The following is a 19,889-nucleotide window of genomic DNA, read 5'->3' as shown; positions in this document are numbered from 1 at the left end:
GTTGCATGATGGCGATCAAGTATGTCCTTTCTACACCGTCACTCAGTCTCAACAGTTGCCCTCTGAATCCATTGCTCATCAGCTGCCCCCTGTCCTCTCTATCCATCTCCCTCACCCAGAAGCTTCTCCCTGTCCTATCTATCCATCTCCTTCGCCCAGAAGCTTCACCCAGTTCTCTCTATCCAACTCCCTCGCCCAGAAGCTTCTCCTTGGCCCCTCTATCCATCTCCCTCGCCCAGAAGCTTCTCCCTAGCCTCTCTATCCATCTCCCTCGCCCAGAAGCTTCTCCCTAGCCTCTCTATCCATCTCCCTCGCCCAGAAGCTTCTCCCTGGCCCCTCTATCCATCTCCCTCGCCCAGAAGCTTCACCCAGTTCTCTCTATCCAACTCCCTCGCCCAGAAGCTTCTCCTTGGCCCCTCTATCCATCTCCCTCGCCCAGAAGCTTCTCCCTAGCCTCTCTATCCATCTCCCTCGCCCAGAAGCTTCTCCCTGGCCCCTCTATCCATCTCCCTCACTCATCACTGACCCCTGCCCTCTCTATCCTTCTCCCTCGCTCATCAGCTGCCCCCTGCCCTCTCAGCTCCTGTATACATTGTTTTTCTCTCCAGTTCCTCTGATTTCTATTTCATTATTTTAGCTCCTTCATGTCCAAACTTTGGTCCCCACCTCTCAAATTTCTCTCTTTTTCTTGCGGCCCCTCTCGTGCTCCGCCCTCCTCGCTAGCCCTCTTACTAAACACCATCATTCTGTCCACAACTCATAGTTTTTTTCGGCCAACTCTCCCATAGCTTGTGTCACATCCCTTCTTCTTTATGATTAGTTTTCTCTCATCTCCATTCTCATCTTTCACCTACCACTGTGCTCTACTGTCCCCTAACCTTTTATCCTCATTCCCCTCACACTGGCTTTCCTTTTTATATCGACATTCCCCCGCAGAAAGTCACCTCAGACAAACTCTTTCCTTCCTTTTACCACACCCTCTCTCTCTCTCTCTCTCTGTCTGTCTCTCTTCCATACATCACTCCCCCCGCCTTTTTCTCATCACCTCTCCCTACTTCCCTCTCCCTATCTTATACAATAATTCTTCATCCCCACCTTTACTCCAGATTTGCCACTCATCAGCTTCCTTCATCATCGCTTCCCTACTCCCCCTCCAGTCCACTTCCCCTTCCCCATGTGTTTCTTTATCCATCCCAACCGTTTCCCCTCTTCCGTTCCTCTCATTTCGCTTCCCAGTCAGAGTCCTCTCCTCCACTCACGCCTCCTCCCCTCCTGCTATTTGCTACAAAGTTTGAAGAACCTATACTGACGGTGGAGTCAATATTTCCCAGTGTGGTTAGCCGATGCTGCCACAATCACCTCGATGCCAGCAGGTACACAAAATACGCATATCACGCATTTTCCAATCATCGCCTCCACTGCGCCTCTCGCGTTTTCGCATCCGCCAATAAATCACAATGGGGAAGTTACTCACGGAGCTTACAAATCTTTGGAATCCTTTTCCGGGATGGCTAATAAAGGAGGCAGCAGCCAGGCAGGAGATACTTCATGTACAGGAATCCCTCCAGAGATAATAAAGATGGGCGGCCCGCTCAAGTCTTTTCAGCGCTAACAAGGCGTCGGCCAAATGAACAAGCAGAGGGATGGCGGTGCGTCCCCAAGGCTCCTTGCTGGTCTTGGTGCACCACACAAAGCTACCACTCTCCCTCCTCCTCATACCCGACAATCGACTCGATGATTGAGAGATTGGAAAACGGCAAAATCATTTCGGGAGTTGAAGGAAATCTGGGAGATTTTTTCTCCCCCCACGTGTTATTCCCCCAGAGAGATGGCTCAAGAAAGAGTGGGGGAGGGAGCGTGGGTGCCGCCTAATTTCGTGGCCTCGTACGTCGAGACTTGCATTGCTGCTGTACTGCCCAGACGCAGACGTGCCTCCACCTGCGCTACACTGGAGGACGGGTGAGGAGGAGGAGGAGGAGGAGGAGGAGGAGGAGGAGGAGGAGGAGGAGGAGGAGGAGGAGGAGGAGGAGGAGGAGGAGGAGGAGGGGTGAGGACGAGGAGGAGGAGACTGTAAGGACCGGGGGATATCAGAAGAGGAAGGTGGAAGTGATGAGTATGAGAAAGTTGAGAAGCTGACGAGTGTAGGACGGCTAAGTTGACAGGTACAGGAAGGTCGAGTTGCTATCGAGTACAAGAAGGGTAAGAAGCTGACGAACAAAGAGAGGCTGAACAGCTGACAAGTAAAGACGAGCAGCTGACGAGTAAATAAAGGATAGGCAGCTAACGAGTAAAGGAAGGCTACGCAGCTGACGTGAATGAGGCTGAACAGTTGTCAAGTAAAGGAGGGCTGACAGGCTGATAAGTAAGGAAAGGCTGACGTGTATAGGCAGGCTAATTAGCTGCCACGGACAGGGAGAGGAAGCAGGTGTAGCGAAAGGGACGGTTCAGCAGTTGACGAGATGATGAAAGTAAAATGAAGATTTCGCTACCCTTCATCTATTTGTTTCTATTTATCTAACCCCCTACCCATGATTTCTCCAACTATATACAACTCTTCCGACTATTTTTGACTTCCTGAAACTTCGACACCTTGGGATAGCTCAGCGGTCATCCCTGCGCGGTTTCTTTATTGATTTTCAGCGGGGCGCGTACTGCTTCGCCGGCCGAAATGTACCATTGCTGTGCTGATCGCATAGCGGAGGTTATCTAGGCTGGATTGGAGACCTACATCGCATCTAATAAATTTTTCCTCCTCCCGCTCCTGCTCTGATACCTGTCGCATCAGGGACAGGGGAGTGTACCGGGCCATGAAACTCTCCCTTTCTGAAGCCCAATCCGATTTCAATTCTACGAGGAATCAATGCAAAGGAGTTCTTCGTAAAGTCAGGCACACCTTTTTAGTCCTAAACGAAAAGCATTTCCAATGACTTCTGTAATTCAATCTTTCATGCACTCTTCCACCCTGATAAGTCTATCAACTAATTCTCTTAGAGATATCTGTTTTTTGGCACATCATTTTCCTATAATTCAACTAAGGATTATCCCACTTCTAATTCCTCCATTTCAACCTTTCCTATCTCCTGTGTCTTCCTCGCCCGGGGTTGTCTGAGTGCTCTCCCAACTCCACGTGAACATGGCGTGCGACCCAAACGGTATACCCCCTCAAGCCCTAGGGAAGAGCGCATTTGAAGTAGCTCCGACCCTTGCTCGTCTATTCTGCCTTAGTTTAAATACCCAAACTCTTCTCTACTCCTGTAAGCAAGCCCCGGTACAGCACATCCCTTTAAGAAAAAACCGTTCTAATCCCTCCAACCATCGCTGCATTGCTCTCACTTGTACTAACTCCCGAGTCGTTGAAACCTTCTTAACACTCACTCGCTCAAATACTGAGAATCCCATTACATTCTTTCTCATCACCAATACGGATATCGCACTGCTACGTCTTCAGGTGATCTCATTTCTCATGTGACTCACCTTCTGGTCTTACTTTCAGGAAATTTCAATGAAAATGTTCTCGTAGACCTCGACATCTGAACAGCATTTTACAGAGTGTAGTCTTTACCAACATTTTTTTTTTGTTTTTGTTTCTCTTCCCTACTGCACAACATTTTCTCTGGCCGTTCCGCTGTAGTAGTCGTTAACGTAGCGCTTTCCCCCTCTTATCCTGACCACACTGTTGTTCCCCAGGGTTCTGTCCTATCACCTATTCTCTTTCTACTGACTATAAATGGCCTTCTCTACTTTTAGCCATGTACTCTTATGCTGATGATTCCACTTAATGAACTTCAAATAACCTTCTTCCTCCTACTTCTACTACGCTTTCTTAGTTCTGGTAATAACATATTCCCTCTCTCACTCTGGATCTGTGCAACATCTTGAAATGAGGAAGCAATAACCTATTTCAATCTAAGAGTGCTAGCACCCAATTCCTCCACACATCTCCATCTAGAAGTCGCATGTTTCCTCTCTCCTTAATTTCAAAACACCACAGTTCAATCCTATAATAACAAAAACATGTTGAGAATAGCCATATATTCCAACCTCTCCCAGAAACCCTACATGACATGCATCATGAAGTCTCCTTCTCAAAAGCTGAGGATGTTGCACAGGCATCGTAAGTACCTTCCTTGTAAGCAGCTATTTCAAACCCATAATGGGCTTTAGTCAACCTTGTAAGGAGTACGACTCGTTCCATCTGGGATAGTTCTTCCTCCACCTCTCACTCTGTTACAGAGGGTGAAATCAGAAGCCATCCGCCTCATTAGTTCTCCTAGCATTACCTCTCATCAAGCACTGCTTTCTGTATGCTAAGAAGTTGTTGCTCTCTGCCTCTGCATGTGTCCTTGCCTTCAAGAGTTGGATGCGAAGCCTGTCATCCGACTGTCGTTTCTCACAGTTAAAATGTGGAGACAAACCACTCGAGGATTGACCGTTATGATAGCTTTCTCTTCCCTGAAACACCTAAGCTATAGAATTCTCTTCCTCCTTTCGTCTTTCCCCTTATTCATAGCCCTTGTGCCTTCAAGTATCAAGTCCACAAACACCTACGAAGCCATTATCAAATTCTTACTTTCTATTTTTCTTTTTAACGTTATTCCATTCATCCGAGATGACCTTCGACTGGGGGTATATCTTGATAGCGTCATGTCCGTCAATATAAAACAAAATTAGCCAGGGGATGGCGATTGACAAAAGTAAGTAAGACACAAAGATGAGGAAGATACCAAGTGGCAAGACAGAACAAAACGACCAGATCCATATATTTAACGGCATCAGGTGGTGAAAGGGTGATGGAGGGGTTCTCCAAGGACAACTGCTGAATGAGAGGTACGGGAAGGCTCCAAGAAGAGCTGAGGTGAGATGGAGAGGAGGGAGTCTCCGAGGAGAGCTGAGGTGTGATGGAGAGGAGGGAGTCTCCGAGGAGAGCTGAGGTGTGATGGAGAGGAGGGAGTCTCCGAGGAGAGCTGAGGTGTGATGGAGAGGAGGGAGTCTCCGAGGAGAGCTGTGGTGTGATGGAGAGGAGGGAGTCTCCAAGGAGAGCTGAGGTGTGATGGAGAGGAGGGAGTCTCCGAGGAGAGCTGAGGTATGATGGAGAGGAGGGAGTCTCCGAGGAGAGCTGAGGTACAATGGTAAAGGGGAAGGGGAGGCGGGGAGGGGGAAAGTCTCTGAAGACAGCTGAGGTGTGATGAGTGAAGGAAGTCTTTTTGGAGGGCTGACGAGTGACAGGAAAAAGAAGTTTTAACGTCAACTACGTAAAAGAGAGAGAGAGAGGAGAGAGAGAGAGAGAGAGAGAGAGAGAGAGAGAGAGAGAGAGAGAGAGAGAGAGAGAGAGAGAGAGAGAGAGAGAGAGAGAGAGAGAGAGAGAGTATAAAAAATCTTAGTAACTTTCAAGAAAATATATCAAAATTATACTGATGTACGGAGTAGCAAGAGCAAAATGTGTATGAAAAATCCAGTTTAGAAAGTTTAAATAAAAGATAAATAGTGAGAAAGAAGAGAAACCTGGCGAGCGCAGTGAGGGGAAACTGCTGTAAAAAAAAGATATGTCGAAAGTAGTATCCAAATAAATGAAAAGAAAAATATAGAGAGGAGAGGGTAGTATGGTGTGAGGAAATGAACACAGTAGGGGAAGCAGAGATGCAGTGGCCAGCGGATGGTCAAATGAAGGTTAGGCAGTAGGACATAGCAAGGTCAGTGATAAGACAGGTAGTTTCCGAGCAGGTGAGAACGATATCTGGGAAAGAAAGATAACAGGAGAACTGACTGTTATATTTCTTTCTTGAATCTCCCCTGATGATGTGATTAATCCACGAAAGTACACTTGGGAACTTATCGTGTTTCATTTCCCTGTGATCTCATAGGAATATATATATATATATATTTTTTTTTTTTTTTTTTTTTTTTTATACTTTGTCGCTGTCTCCCGCGTTTGCGAGGTAGCGCAAGGAAACAGACGAAAGAAATGGCCCAACCCCCCCCCATACACATGTACATACACACGTCCACACACGCAAATATACATACCTACACAGCTTTCCATGGTTTACCCCAGACGCTTCACATGCCTTGATTCAATCCACTGACAGCACGTCAACCCCTGTATACCACATCGCTCCAATTCACTCTATTCCTTGCCCTCCTTTCACCCTCCTGCATGTTCAGGCCCCGATCACACAAAATCCTTTTCACTCCATCTTTCCACCTCCAATTTGGTCTCCCTCTTCTCCTCGTTCCCTCCACCTCCGACACATATATCCTCTTGGTCAATCTTTCCTCACTCATTCTCTCCATGTGCCCAAACCACTTCAAAACACCCTCTTCTGCTCTCTCAACCACGCTCTTTTTATTTCCACACATCTCTCTTACCCTTACGTTACTTACTCGATCAAACCACCTCACACCACACATTGTCCTCAAACATCTCATTTCCAGCACATCCATCCTCCTACGCACAACTCTATCCATAGCCCACGCCTCGCAACCATACAACATTGTTGGAACTACTATTCCTTCAAACATACCCATTTTTGCTTTCCGGGATAATGTTCTCGACTTCCACACATTTTTCAAGGCTCCCAAAATTTTCGCCCCCTCCCCCACCCTATGATCCACTTCCGCTTCCATGGTTCCATCCGCTGACAGATCCACTCCCAGATATCTAAAACACTTCACTTCCTCCAGCCTCTCACCATTCAAACTCACCTCCCAATTGACTTGACCCTCAACCCTACTGTACCTAATAACCTTGCTCTTATTGACATTTACTCTTAACTTTCTTCTTCCACACACTTTACCAAACTCCGTCACCAGCTTCTGCAGTTTCTCACATGAATCCGCCACCAGCGCTGTATCATCAGCGAACAACAACTGACTCACTTCCCAAGCTCTCTCATCCCCAACAGACTTCATACTTGCCCCTCTTTCCAAAACTCTTGCATTTACCTCCCTAACAACCCCATCCATAAACAAATTAAACAACCATGGAGACATCACACACCCCTGCCGCAAACCTACATTCACTGAGAACCAATCACTTTCCTCTCTTCCTACACGTACACATGCCTTACATCCTCGATAAAAACTTTTCACTGCTTCTAACAACTTTCCTCCCACACCATATATTCTTAATACCTTCCACAGAGCATCTCTATCAACTCTATCATATGCCTTCTCCAGATCCATAAATGCTACATACAAATCCATTTGCTTTTCTAAGTATTTCTCACATACATTCTTCAAAGCAAACACCTGATCCACACATCCTCTACCACTTCTGAAACCACACTGCTCTTCCCCAATCTGATGCTCTGTACATGCCTTCACCCTCTCAATCAATACCCTCCCATATAATTTACCAGGAATACTCAACAAACTTATACCTCTGTAATTTGAGCACTCACTCTTATCCCCTTTGCCTTTGTACAATGGCACTATGCAAGCATTCCGCCAATCCTCAGGCACCTCACCATGAGTCATACATACATTAAATAACCTTACCAACCAGTCAACAATACAGTTATATATATATATATATATATATATATATATATATATATATATATATATATATATATATAAATATATATATATATTTATATTACTGTCAGAAACACGATAGCGATACAGGAGGCATCTGCACGTTTGCGCACTGGCCAACAGCAACTCTCTCTCTATTCCTTTGTGTTCCTACATCCCTTCCTCTACCTCCACACTCCTTCACTGTACCACATCCCTCACCCGCTACACACCTCTCCCACTTCTACGTACCCTCCACCATCCTCCTCCCATCACACATCCCAGCCTGCTCTCTCTTTGCAGTCCTGCACACACGCACTCCCATTACTCCCCTTCCCATGCGCGTTCGCACCCAGTTTCCATCCTGTCGTCCCTGCCTCACGCACCCATTTCCTTATGCCATAACGCACTCCCATGCAGACCCACCCACCCTCCTCCCCCAACTCCGTGCCCCCTTATCCCAGGTTGCTATGTGGAGCCACTGATACCTGTCCCGCCCCCTCACCCCCCCCCTCCCTGGGCCACCGGCGTGCTGCCTCCCTCCCTCCTCCTCGCGCCAGCCAAGGCGGCTGCCTGGGATAGTCCATTCTGCGTCATATTAGCCGCAATTTCAAAGGCGTGATGGATGGAGGCTGCCGCCTGTTTCCGGGGCAGACCCTCGCTAATTTTAGGTTCTCCTGCCTCCTCAGGTATACAATAATTAGAAAAGAAGCAGCTTAATGAGAGAGAAATGATATTCCCCTGTGATGTAAAGCATTACTTTAATGGAAGTATGTGAATACATGTGATAGTTGGGCGTGAGCTGGTGGGTGACTGGTGAAGTGATGTATTGACGATCAGCGCGACGGATAGCTGGCTACCAGCCCAGCCACACAACCCTGCTGCTCTCACCTCCGTCGTACGTCTGTCATCCTTACCTTAATGCTGCCTACCCGAGTCGCAGTTACCTTACTGTTCCTTACCTCAGTGACTGCTGCCTAACTCCTGCTTATCTCAGTGGTTGTTACCTTACTGCCGCCTGCCTCAGTGGTTATTACCTTAATGCTGCCTGCCTCAGTGGTTGTTACCTTACTGCCGCCTGCCTCAGTAGTTGTTACCTTACTGCCGCCTGCCTCAGTGGTTGTTACCTTACTGCCGCTTGCCTCAGTGGTTGTTACCTTACTGCCGCCTGCTTCAGTGGTTGTTACCTTACTGCTGCTTGCCTCAGTGGTTGTTACCTTACTGCTGCCTGCCTCAGTGGTTGTTACCTTACTGTCGCCTGCCTCAGTGGTTGTTACCTTACTGCCGCCTGCCTCAGTGGTTGCTACCTTACTGCCGCCTGCCTCAGTGGTTGTTACCTTACTGCCGCCTGCCTCAGTGTTTGTTTCTTTGCTGTTGCAAGTCCCAGGTGACTCCGTCTTCTGTATCTCTCTCCCTATCAGATGGATTCCTTCTTCTCTCATGTATCTTCTTTCCCATACAATATACCGGATATACGTAGCTCTCCTTTGTGTGATCACTGTTACCATACCTACCCTCACTATGATTCTCATACCTCCTCCTCCTCCTCCTTGTCTATACAGTACCCATACCAACCTCCCCTATTAAGTGTAGCTCTCATACCTCCTCTTTTTTCATTAATACAGTACCTACATCTACCTCCCCCATCAGAATAGACCTTATACCTCTTCTTCCTTATGAGTACAGTACCTATACCTACCTTAACCATCAGAACAGCTCCCACACTTACGTATCACCCATAATTTACTCCTATGCCGATGCTTATCTCTCTCACCGATGCTGCCAATTAAATCCTACATTAGTTTTTAATATAGATCATATTCCGGTTGGTCACAGCTATACATGGTGGGCTGGTGCAGCCTCCATAACTCTTCCCTTATCATTCTGTCCCCTTCCCTCCCTTACCCATGGCCAAACCCCCGTGCTCTAAAGCAACCCCCGCCTCCCTCCCTCGACGTAGCCTCACAGAAGGCAATATTTTCATTAGCGCATCACTTCCTTCCCAGGATTTATAGTCGTTCCATCCCTCACCGATGACGAACAAGAGTAATGAAGGAAACAATAAAACGCTACCGATAAACCACGGGGGGCGAGAACCCCCCTACAAACCAGATTAAACCTGGCGCTGAGGGTAAACCGGTTTAAGGAAGCGAGGGGCCTGGCTGTGGGCGGGGGCGTGACCTATCACCTGGGCCAGATAAGAAACTAATATGGTTTATGTGTCGACTTGGGAGCGGCGACGGAAGCCTGGCCTAGATAACCATGATGAAGGGCCCGCTGGATGGCTGTTTGTTACAAGCAACGTCACACACCCTCACGCCCCAGATGACTCAGGCAGCAGCAACAGCAGCAGCGCCACACGGCCTCTCTCCCTCAGACGCTCGCCTTGAGGCCGGCAACGTCTGAGGAGGCTGCCTGCGATGCCCCACCACTGTGTATAAGGTGTGTGCGTGTTTCTAGCGCAGCAATGTTGGCCAGACAGGGTACAAGGCGCAGGGAGCAGTGTTAGCGAGGCAGAGTGTAAGGTACAGTAGTGTTAGCGAGTTAAGAGTGCGAGGTGCAGTAGTGTTAGCGAGGTAGTGTGAGGTGCAGCAATGCTAGCGAGGCAACGTTTGGCAAAATGTAACATCAGCATGACAACGTATGAGGTGACACCTCAGAGGCCACATCAAAGAAAAGGCCATCAGTGGGCTGATGGCGTTAAGGAACTCGAACCATACGTATGCTAGATAACAGTTCATCAGCTTCCAGTATTTTAAGAAAATAAAACATTACCTCCCTCCCACATTATAACCTAAACAACGCATCTTATCCACGTCCATTCCAGCCAGACTTCAACCATATAAACTGGCACAAAAGAGGAAGAACGAGCGATGAAATTCAATAGAAATAGACCACAGGGATTTTTCAAGCCATCCACCAGCTACTCCCCCTAGTAAATATGCATCCGTCAGTTGGCGGGTAACAAAAGCTCACAACAGGAGGCGCCTGTAATAATAAAACTAATGAATTTTCCATAATTTAATATACCTGTTCAGATATTATTTAAGCTTAATCAGAGTGCGAGGAAACTTCTACGCTAATTATATTACAAAAAAAATCTACTTCCTTATACACAAGAAAGCTTTAGATAAGCCTGAGCTGTAAGCTTGCTCCCTGGTCCTGTTCACAGCTTTAGATAAGCCTGAGCTGTAAGCTTGCTCCCTGGTCCTGTTCACAGCTTTAGATAAGCCTGAACTGTAAGCTTGCTCCCTGGTCCTGTTTACATCGCGAGACAAATGATGTAAAAAAAAGAAGTAAATCAGCGAGCGTCCCTGTAAATCATACTGGGTGATTGCTGCTGGTGTGTGTCACGGAGAAGAGAGTTTTACACTCATGTTGTCCAGCCTCTTGACCTTGTATACATATACCACTCCTAGGTGGGAGGATGAACACCTTGGGTGGGTGGGAGCCCACTGCCATAACCAGGATTCGAACTCAAGCGTGTCCGACGCCGGGCTGGCCCGTGATGACCCTCGGTCAGTAAGGCGCGCTCCTCCAGCGAGACTAACACTTCCAGCAGAGTCAGTGTGGACGGAGAGGAGAAGAGCGTCAAGAACAATCCCTCTCTAGAGGAGCCCACCTTACCCTGCTCTCGCGTAAAACGCACACTGAAAGCTTCAGGAGACCCACAGTACGGATCCTGAAATTACACACCTGTTCATGAATATAACTACCGTCGTACATGATCATGAGATGAACCCAAAATTATTCTAATGGGGCACCAGCACGTTCGAGGCACCGCTTGTCGCGGCAGCAGCAGGGAAATGACGGATTTCCTTGGAGCAAGAAGGTCCTCGACGAGACTGAACTCAGTTCTGTCCATTGACGATGATACAACTCTGCCGATGACGACTTCTCCCTAGCTCTGTAGCCACTTGCAGGTCGAGGCGGGGTCCGGTAACACACACACACACACACACACACACACACACACACACACACAATATGGCACTCACAGATGACCTCATCCAGCGAGTATATCACCCGAAGGAAAAGGAGGTGGCGACACTGGAGGATATATAGCCGGGGAAAATGAAACGTGACAGAGATCACCGGTGGTGGAAGAACTATGTAAAAACGGCCAGGGTATCTGAGCACAAATCTAGGGTGCTTAAGGGAGAAGCTGTCACCACAGGGAGGAGGCATAATTCAGACGGAGTACAGGACGACAGGCGGGAGCGTAAGCACCGATTCCAACAATGACAGAAAATCGCGTCAGAAGGAGAGAATGAATAACCTCACAAGCGTTGAGTTTAGGACTGAAGAAAACCACTGAGGTAAAAAAACTGAAGATGAACCAGTGTGTAGGGTTACTGATGGTTCCCGGGCAGACAGGCAGAACGGAGAACTGGGCAAGACTGTCGAAGAGACACGATGCTAGTTGGAGCTCGGATAAGTTCAAGGAAAAATGAGAAGACATAACGCGACTGTGGGAGTTTAACAGAAACCTGGGCATCCATACAGACAAGACACGTTGTTGTGCAAGGGAAGGTAATTAAGCGCAAGTCTGTTATAAGAGAAAAAAAAAGTTAGGAAGCGAGACTACAGCAGAAGGTTGCTCGATGCGATGAAACTGACATTTACGAATATTCACGAAGTAAAGGAAGTCAGGAGAATGAGGTCATGCTGGCAAGACACGAGAGGGAAAGGTCACCGAGGGCGACGCCCGACACGGGAGCGTGCAGTCAACAGGTGCTGAGGCGGGCAAGACGAACTCGCCGGCTAATGAAGGAAACCGGAGGAACGAAACGTCAAGAATGACAACACAGGACAGAGAGAGAGAGAGAGAGAGAGAGAGAGAGAGAGAGAGAGAGAGAGAGAGAGAGAGAGAGAGAGAGAGAGAGAGAGAGAGAACCATGGGTGATGGCAAAAGAGAGGGAACGGACCAGGTCAGTGTGGGGGAGGGTATGACGGGAGCCATGGAACTATAACTTACAGCAGGTGTTGTAGATTGTAGGTTCTGTACACGAACGCAGACGGGCTAGCGGCAAACGGTAAGGAATTATAATGCAAAGGCCATATCAGAGACCAAACTCACAAAGGAGCTGAAGTCTTACCTTATCTGCCAAGAAGGCTACTCGATAACAAGGGGGGACAGAGAAGAAAAAAAGAGGGGGAGAATGATCCTCTGAACTGAAAAACATTCAACTTCAATCAATATCTACAGATGGCACCTTTTAAGAGTACATAATGGGTAACATTACGGTGGGAAGAATGTGTACTGTGGTGTTGTTAGCCTACAACCCTCCAAGGAACTAAAACCACCCAGAGCAGATGTATATCACTAACAACGGAGAAAAAATCAAGATGGTGAGGAAGGAGAAGAGGCATTCCCTTAATGAAGATGATAAATCACTTATAATGGGCGACAAATATTAAAATTTCAAAAGCGTTTTCGCACCAGTGATAGAAAGATGGGAGGGGGAAGAGGTCTTATAAAGGGTAGAGACTACCAGTAATGATATAATCAAGCAATAAGAATAGTCTTAGACCACAGCGGTGGATGAGTAGACTGTGTGTGTGTGTGTGTGTGTGTGTGTGTGTGTGTGTGTGTGTGTGTGTGTGTTCCTAAACTACCAGAAAGCCTTTGACACTATCCCTCCGGAGATATGCACATAGAGCTACAGGCAGGATTAAGGGACACACTTCTTCGCTGCACTGAGCATTACCTATGGGGAAGTGGTCGCTGCGCTCGGTCTTGGGCCTACGGCAGTCCTTAGTGTAAATCATTTGCCTGAAAGACTACATTAGTATCTACAGATGCTTGCGGATAATGCCAAGGTCAAGAGAAGGGAAAACGATTGGATCAGCTTTCAGGGAGACCTGGACAAACCCCAAGGTTCGTGTGATGAATGCATGGCGGGAATCAATCCAAGTAAGGGCATGCTAATGAGGATGGGTCTCGGCGAAAGAACGACCTTGTCTGAGTACTACTTAGCAGGGAAATAAGCTACAGGAATCGATAAGTGAAGGAGATCTTCGGGTTGTCATTGTACCTAATCTGTCGCCTGATCTACACATCTGGAGAACTGTGAAACAGGCAAACTGTCTACTGTAAACGATCAAAACCGTATTCAGGTCTAATGGTAAGGAAATATTTGGCAAGATACTAAAAGTACTTATTAGACAGAATCTGGATAATGTGCTCTCAAATCTGGACACTGTTCCTAAAAGAACGCACAGATATGACTAAAAAGGTCCAGAGAAGAGCAACAAAGACTCTATCCAAATTACAAGAGATGATCTACAATGTAAAGTTGAGGGCTACACTGATGCCCATCTTGGAGGAGTGAAGAGACACGAGTGACCCCCATAATAATTCCTAAATGAACTGGATAACACCAAGGAGCTTGGTTAAGACAGATGTAGAGAAATACTGGTTTAGTGTAAGGTCTGGCCAGCAAGGAGACGGTGAACGCCGACATCTTATAACGAGCTAAAAGTCTTCTTGATGGTGTAAAAAGCACAAAAGACGGGCTCCCACAGGTGTCGACTCCCTCCCCGTAATGTACGGTCAGCCCATAAATTACTTCTACCTCTTGGGTGCCATGGATTTGACACTCAACACTACCTCTCCTGTCGTCTCGATGGGCTTGGTAAGAATAATTGCCACGTCACTGCATCACGACAAGTGACAGGAATAGTGCCATACTGGTGGTCCTACATACTGCATTATGGCAGGTGACAGGAACAGTGCCACATTGGCGGACCCACATCTTCCCATACAAGGAAAGCAGGGATACCAACGTGAGGCCAGATGCCAGAGCTTCGTAGGGATTCTGTCGCTGGTTTGTCATACTGTTCGACACCAAAGGTGTAAAAGTAATCTATGATCCGACTGTATACAGAGATAACAACACACACACACACACACACACACACACACACACACACACACACACACACACACACACTGGAAGAAGACTATATCTTCAGATAGAGAGGAATGGGTTGGCGGCAGCAGGAATGCCTGATAAAAACATTTCCACAGACGACAACAGACACGCCAGGCGCAGTTTTTGTCATGAAAGAAACGAGATGTGATGGACACAGCGAGGACAACCTGCGATGGTTGTACATGAATTAGTCATGCAGCCAGGTTTGGGGGAGAGGGGGGGCTACTTAGGGACGCCAGGAAACTCAAGAGGCAAGTAGGAACTTACTAGTCTTGAGAGAGAGAGAGAGAGAGAGAGAGAGAGAGAGAGAGAGAGAGAGAGAGAGAGAGAGAGAGAGAGAGGAGAGAGAGAGAGAGAGAGAGAGAGAGAGAGAGAGAGAGAGAGAGAGAGAGAGAGAGAGAGAGAGAGAGAGAGAGGAACGTAAAGTGACGGAAATGACGGACCGAAAGTGATGCATATAACTGCAGACAGACGAACAGTATATGGTACAGGGTCACATCAGGAGGGGAGGGTGCACCTGATACTGCTGGAGATTGTGGAGACAAAAGCTTACTGAGCGAGCAAAGGTCTCGCTTGTTCCGTCTAGAGGGTACACAAAGGGCAGCAAAGAAAGAGAAGACAGAGGAGGAGGAAGAGGACGAGGAGGAGTAGGACGTGGAGGAGGAGGCCCTGACCTCTCAACAAGACAGAACCCTAAGTTCCCAGAAATACCGTTCAAACAATACCTACTGGGAAGAGTAACCAAGGAGATGCACAGTGGTGTTGATAACATCGAATCTCCAACAGAGTCTTAACGAGTCAGAACAAACACACGATGATAACGACGAAGGAACAATCAGGAAGGCAGGCACTACGTGAAGCAGTAGAACACGAACTTCCTGCAGATTGTGTAGTACTAATGATGGGGGACTTCGGTTGGAGACACACACACACACACACACACACACACACTTCTCTCGCTCATGGCGCTACTAGCTCATGCAGGAGCGGGGGGAAGGTAAGGATCCCCACCAGAGAGGCGCGCTCCGTAGGTTGAGATGTATCGGGACCATGAAGTGTGATATGGCTTGGAACGCACAAAGGGAATCGGTGTAGGTTGTAGATCGCCTTTAATCCAAGTGCAACCCGAGTACCATACAGTTTTGCGATAAATATACTTTATTCACTTGGTAGTTTTACTCTGGGAGCTGCTTCTTCGACAACTACAACAGAACCTTCATCTTTCAAGCCATCACTAAATCCCGGTTTTGAAGAGCATCATGGCGAGGGGATTTAGATTTGTTATTACATGAAGCATTGTTCTGTTTATGTTTTCATCCACTCCCCCGGCAAAGTTTGATTTTGGCAAACTACCAAGCAAAACGTATTTCCTGAATGTAGTTCATGTCATGAATGACATTTTTTTTTTCATTCTTACAATAAAATGTTTACAAAACTTTGAATCTTCATTAAATACCTCTGCCATCTCGGCAGCTGAAACACACTTGTATTTGAGGTTATATGGTGTACGTTTATGCCTAAAAGAGATACTTTAAGTCAGGTACTTCAAGTCTTAAAGTCAAAGGAAGCTGGACAAAATCCAACATAAAGACTCTTAACTTTGGAGGATCTGAATGTTTGTGTACATATTCTGATACCAAGATTGTGGACAACGTCAACTGTTTTCACGATGATGCAGGTAGCTGAGGAATGCATCTAGCAGCCATGGTTCGGCTTTGACTTAATATTGAATCATACAACCTCAGTATGGTTTTTCTATCTCCCTAGGAACAGTGAGACACACCTTCACTGTGTCACTGGTCGCAATGTACCCCAGAGCCATCTGCTGGCCTCACCGTGACGTTGGTCGTAAGGTACGCCAGTACCATCCACTGGCCCTCCGGGTCACCACCCAGCCTACGATCAGAGAGGGACCTGGCCTGCATCACCATGACACTTGAATTCATACATGGCGCGTCTGTGACTCAGGTGTATATGATTCATGAATGCGAGGATGGTGCGTCATGCACGGCATGCTTAACTTACCCAGCTGTAACTGGTCCATAACAACAACTGTGGCCTCTCGTGAGTACAACATAAAAAACCCGACCCAGAGGAGGTCTCGTGAACCTTGGCGTAAGGCCTCGACAGTCACCCTCCCCGCCCTCCTCCCAACCATCAAGTGTTGAGTAAGGCAAGCCGAGCAACACCCACCGCCCTGTTTATTTACGGCCCTGCTCCATTTTTTCATTAGCATTGGTAAGTGAGGGAGGTAATTTGAGGGGCTTCTCGACCAGGTCCCGGGAGGCTACGGCCGCGCCACTACAATACTTGCGCCAGCCAAACTTTGAAAATTAGTCAACTTTTTAGACACGCCACGGATAATACCACCGATGAATTATCTTCCGAATCATTCCGCTTATTTTCACTGCGTAGCGGCGACGTCTGGCGGGCCCCGTCCGTCCGGACGGGGTAAGGGCGGGAGTGCCGTGTCAAACCCCCCGGCTAACGCCTCAATACCAAAAGGATCTCCCTTTTGAAATATTACAAAGTATTAGTTCCGCCAAGACTTATCCCGCTCTCAAGTTATCGACTCCTAAGACGTAGGGAAAATGGGAAGCACAATAATACGTGAGAAATGGTAGTGGAAAGAAGTGGTGATGAGGCGGCTTGATCCTGTGGTGAGGAGAGAGGACAGTACATGAAGGTAGTCTCTGAGGACATAACATCATCAACATCATCCCTTAGTAATAATTCCTGAAGTCCAGGATGTGCGAACCAATAAACCACGCAAGTTGCAGACTCGAACCCCACACCTCAGGAGGCAATTGAATCCACGACACCGTTGCGGGCAATGAGGAAAAGCCTCTCTCGATCGCCAATCAGAATACCATACCGTCGGTTCTTCTTCATTCAGCCCAATCAGAAGCCATTCGTCCGAGGGTGGAATTATGCATTCCGTCTCCTCCAGGTGGTGAGCACAGTGCTCGCGTCTGATGCATTATAGATCATTCTGGGTAAATACACTGCTTGGCACGGCTCGCTAGGCCTAGGGACTCAACTGGTGGCTAAATAAAACAACTGGTGGGATGACAAGACGACGCTGGGTAAACGTTTAGCGCATGAGGATAGGAGGGAGGAGGAGGAGGAGGTGGTCCCGGACGCACCGCTCCTCTGGCCTCACACACCTCACTGATCACCGCGCTAATGGTGAGCCACCTCACGGTACTTAGGAGGTCTCGTACGTCAATGATCACCACGCGAATGGTGAGCCACCTCACGGTACTTTAGGAGAACTAGAGTTCTTCCACGTGTTCAGAACATGGAGCTTAAGGACTGTAATCAATTAAGCTCGGACGAATATTTCCGTGTTCACACGTTCTATGTTTGAACCCCATGAGCGCAGAGGACAGATCTTAATGGTATGATGGCGGTGACCCATGACCTGACCTTACTTAAGGGAAGCTCAATAGCCACAAATGGGAGGGGGGGGGGTGATGTTCGTATGGATGACGGCAGGAGGTGTCAAAAGTGGCATGAAAACTAGTGGCAGAAGCAGTGGCACAGGGGTGATGACAAAGAAGGGTGGTACGGCCGAGGAGGTAGCAGGGGTGATGGCAAAGGGGATGGTATGGCAGAATTGGTAGCAGAGGTAGTAGCAGGGGTGATGGCAAAGGGGCGGTATGTCAGAGATAGTGGCAAGGGTGGTGTGATAGTGGTAGTGGCAAGCTTTAGTCAGCCAGTAACCTGAAACACATTTTATCACTACCAACAATGGCTGTGACCTGACCTTTGACCTTTTGACGTAAAGGATCAATTTGAACCTTCCTTGCCACACGCACACAGTTACCAATACAGCAGCGGGATACGCAGACAAACCTCCCGTTTCGTAATTTTCCAGGAAGAAGATTACATATAGATGACACGAAGATCAACAAAGAACGTCTTAGGTGACCCAGGTTATGCTCAGGCGCATCAGGTGGGACACAGAAGCACTCACGAGGGCGGGTGACAAACTTACTGGTGCCGCCAACCAACACAGGTACGGATGGACTCTACATCTACATCGCTACTGATGATTATTTTACAGGTTATGCGGTATCAAGACACACAAAAGCAACGATCCATTCCTACCTATCCTATCGCAGATTACAAACATACCAGTGGGCCAGGAGGTTTAACGGCTGGCTTGAGGTTTAATACACCAAGTTCTGCCCTAAAACCCATAAAGGTATTCACAGTGATGCTCAAGAAATATATATACAACCTACGAGGATGAGAGCCTATTCATCAGCCGACGCCTACACTCAACATTATTCTAGACAACACGTACAATCAACCTTGAACTTCTTCAAGCCCACAACTCTCCGCACATCCATCATTGAGATGCTCTGTACCCGCACCGCAGAAGCACCGGCCCGACGCCAGACGGAAGGAGTGACGATGGGGATCTCCCTGACGAGGTCTCCTCGCAAACTCCTACACGTGCGAGATCGTACACCAAATTCTTCGAGGTCGTCACCACCACGTTCCACCATCTACCGCCACCAGGTGGACGATGTCTTCGTGGACGTTAGGGATCTGGAACATCTACACCACCTTTAGAAGGCAGTGGAGGAGAACTCAGGGTACAAGTTCACATGTGAACTTGGTCCCTGAGAACAGAACAATACTACCCGATGTTCACGTGAGTGATAAAGACGGCATCTCTTCCACCGCAGTGTAAGGAAAGTCTACTGATCACTACCGAAGCCTGAACGCTCTCATCAATGTAAAGTGGGTGTTATAAGGTCATTCATCAGGAGAACCTTCAAGATATGGCCAAGCTGGGGGACCATATCCAACGGGAATTTCAACGGCTGCGACAGATCCTGGTATACACCGACAACGACGTAAGAGCAGAGATGAATAAATCCTTACGACACTGCTCGTAAGAACTATAACTCCAACATCCACGACGCTATACAACAGACCTATACTTCCGTACAGCACATACAGCTAATTACAAAATTACTCTCACACACGAGGGACTCCGTGGTGTGCAGTTTAGCGATACTGCCCATGAGTCAGCGTGGGCCCGCCCGACATCTAGCCTAGATGGGTTCAAATCTGGACGCAGCAGTCGGCCCATAGCTAATCCCAGCTCTTCATCCTTCCCTTACGCCTAGTCGATAAATGGGTGCCTGGCGTTATTTCCAGCTGGTTCTCACTGAGTGGTGACAGGTCACGGCTACTAACGTAACCAGCGGCGCGGAATTAGAGCGTCAGAAGGGGACGGAGGTAAGTGGTGTTGTACCCACCCACCTCATCACCAACTCTCAAAAATATGTGATAGAAATAAGAGAAATGTATTCTGTTTGAGAAATCACTATATAAAGCATAAGTGGTCGGCAAAAAGTGTGTGTGTGGTTTTACAAGTTACTGAAATATATTCAGTCAGGACGGTCGGTGTTAACG

Source organism: Panulirus ornatus, chromosome 2 (assembly GCF_036320965.1).
Source record: "Panulirus ornatus isolate Po-2019 chromosome 2, ASM3632096v1, whole genome shotgun sequence".
NCBI lineage: Eukaryota > Metazoa > Arthropoda > Malacostraca > Decapoda > Palinuridae > Panulirus > Panulirus ornatus.
This window is presented reverse-complemented; position numbering follows the sequence as displayed.